This window comes from Microtus ochrogaster, unplaced genomic scaffold, assembly GCF_000317375.1.
Source record: "Microtus ochrogaster isolate Prairie Vole_2 unplaced genomic scaffold, MicOch1.0 UNK3, whole genome shotgun sequence".
NCBI lineage: Eukaryota > Metazoa > Chordata > Mammalia > Rodentia > Cricetidae > Microtus > Microtus ochrogaster.
In genome coordinates, this window is record NW_004949101.1 from 18645188 (window position 1) to 18648561 (window position 3374).

A 3374-nucleotide genomic window follows, 5' to 3' on the forward strand; every position below is an offset into this window, starting at 1 on the left:
GGGAATGCTCCGGTCTATATGTGATACAAACAGCGGGACTTTAAAAAGAGCAGCACAGACAGAAAACGAATTTGAACGTACTTAAAGAGACTCATGCCTTTTTGTTTCTTGTTTGTCCCATCTATTCTTTCACTCTGTTCTGCTCATTCTGTTTTTTAAACCACTTTATTAATTCACATATCATAGTATTCGTATATCTAAATTATATCTTCAGTGGTTTTTAATGCTCACAGATTTATCAACACAGTTTAGATAATCCCTTTAGAAGTCTTTTCTTTTGCCCTAGCCTAGTAGCTGTTAACTACTTTCTGTATTTATTTTAATTAACGTTTTAAGTTACATTTTACATTCCACCCCCACCCACTCCTCCTCAGGGGTAAGGGCTCCCGTGGGAAGTCAACAAAGTCTGCCTGGTGCTTGGTGTGGAGCTCTGCATCTGGTTCTATCAGTTGCTGAACAAAAGCTCTATGATGACAGTTGGGGTATTCACCAGTCTGATTACAGGGGAAGGCCAGTTCAGGACCACTCTCCACTATTGCTAGGAGTCTTAGCTGGGGTCATCCTGTGTGTTCCTGGGAGTTTCCCTAGCACCAGGTTTCTCCCTAACCCATATGTCTCTCTATATCAAGATCTCTCTTTCATTGCTCTCCAACTTCATCCCTCTCTCTCCTCAACTTTTTTTTTTTTTAAGATTTTCCTAGACTGGACACTTTCTATAAATAGGATAATATAAGTGGTTCTTTGTGACTGGCTTACATTGCTTAACATAGATTTTGAAAGTCCATTTATATTGGTACTTCATTTCTTCCTGCAATTTCCATTGTATGGGCATACCACACCTTACTTACCTGCTCACCAATGGCTGGACATTTGGGTTCTTTCCAATTTTAACTATTCTGAGTAAAATTCGCATTGAGCTTATTGGAATGGTGTTGTGGATAATACTTCTGCATTACTCTCTTTTTCTGTCAAACATATAATTCTGTCACATCTCTCAGTTTCTATACAGTTCATCTGTGCACTGGTCCCCCTCCCATTATTATGGCTAGTGATTCATTAATTTTATTAAACTTCTCAAACAACCATATTTTGGTTCTGTAGATTTTCTTGTATTTTTGTTTTTATTTCCTACACTCATAGCTGGTTAAGGCAGAAGAATAAAACTTGTTCCCTCATTGCAAGAGGAGAAGAAGTCCTTTGGGGTGGCTTGATGTGTGGGCAAAGTGAGTGACGGGCCGAGGCTAGGCAGGAGGAAAGTCCTCAACCATCACACCCACCCGTAGATCCTACGTCCTGGAAATGATCACCTGCAGCGATAGTGGCACCGATGTTCTGGGAGTGACCAACTATTTCCTGTCAGGATTTGAGGGCTGTTTCACAGGATGGAATATGTGCCTGGCATTGCAAACCTGGTCAAAACTTTTATGTCTATGTGGGTCACAGGTCCTATAGTGAGCATACTACTGATGTTTTGCCAATGTGTAGCTAAGTTGCCTTATTTGTGTTTGCACACATAGACTAGTGCAGTTCTTAGCCGTGGTTAGAGAGGCCTATTTCAGCAATGGGCAATGGTCAAAGCAGGGACTCATAATTAGCTAAAGTATTGGAAATGAGTGTTGGTCCTAAGGGGAATATCTGTGTCACCTTCTCCGAGGCCCAAGGAACATCAAGCAAGATGGGATAGGACTATGGGAACCAAGCATGGGGAAAATATGGCCGGGCATTGAACACATGTTCTGAATATGACACAGCAATTACACTAATTCAGCAAGCCAGCTGACCAGTGAACTCCAGAGATTCTCCTGCCTCATTCTCCTTGGTGCTAGGATTATAGGTGTGTGCCATCATGCCTTGTTTTTCATATGGGTGCTGTGGACCTGAACTCAAGTTCCCATTGCCTGTACAACAAGTATTGGGCCAACTCCCCAGTCCCTCCATCATTCTTGAGCAAAGGAATTTGCATCTTGTAGCTGTGGCATGTGATACTCAGTTAAAGCCTGAATGACACTGTTCATACAGAAGAGGCACCAAGACTAGACTATGCTGGCTCTCAATGAAGCAGTTTCTGGTGATTAGATTGATTGCTCAACAATTAAATCTAGTAATCTTGTAAGTTCCCATAAGGCAATGAACACTTGATCAGTGAACAGACTAAGAGAGAAACCAGAAACCATCTTACTGTCATGTTCCCTGACCATGAAGGGTTGCTGAGCATCTCCTGCTGCAATAAGATTCCATTTTGACCCCAATGAGTTCCTGCAGTTGATTTTCTAGCAACCTGTCAGATTCACATATTCTAGGCATAGTCAACCTACAGCCCGTATGCTGCGCGCATCCCAGGGTGTTGGAGCACACAAGATTATACAGGAAAATGTACAGCTGACAGACCAATAGACTAATCCACAGGAGTGTATACATACATGTCCACATGCAATAACCCATTTTGCAGAGCTGCAGGAACACTTCTCTTTTGAAAATGTCATTGTTGTAATGGTAAAAATAAAATGGCACCATTCCCTGAGGGGCCCATGAGCCTTGAGGGGCAGTGGGTCCCAGGCAGATGAGAGACAGAGACAGAAAGGCACGCCATACAGAGAAAGTGGATATTTATTTAGTGGTTTATGGAAGGGAAGAGGAAAGAGGAGAGGGAGAGAGAAGGCAGACAAGGAGAAAGACAGACACACAGAGAGAGAAACAGAGGGGGGAGCAGGGAAGAAGAGAGGAGAAGAGAAGCTACTTTGTAGTAACAGGAGCGGTGGGGCTGCGTCCCCAGCAACCCGGCCGCCTGGCTAGCTTATGCCCCAAAATAATAACACACAAGTTGTATTCATTTAAACACTGCTTGGCCCATTTCTATCTAGCCTCTTCTAGGCTAATTCTCACATATTAATTTAGCCCATTTCTAATCATGTGTGTAGCACACCAAGGGGCACTTACCGGGAAGATTCTAGCCTACGTCCATCCTGGGTCGGAGCTGAATTGTGTCTGCCTCAGAGAGCAGAGCATGGCATCTCTGAGCTCACTTCCTCTTCCTCCCAGCAGTCTATTCTGTTTACTCCTCCCACCTATGTTTTAACCTATGAGACCAAGCAGTTTCTTTATTGCTTAAACCAATGAAATCAACAGATTGATATATGACACTCCTACATCACTTCTTCGGGAAAGAGATGGAAAAGGAAGGAGTTCAGGCTGGAAGTGGAGGACGGGAGGGAGTGGACAGGGCTTGTCTCTTAAAGGGACAGGACAGACCATTACAGTTGTCATGTCTGTAAAAGCCTCGTGGAGCCATGATTCTCCCTTCAAAATGGGATTCATTCCCAAAACACCTCAGCAGTGTAACTTCTCCTGCACAGGCAATAGAATGAATGACCTTT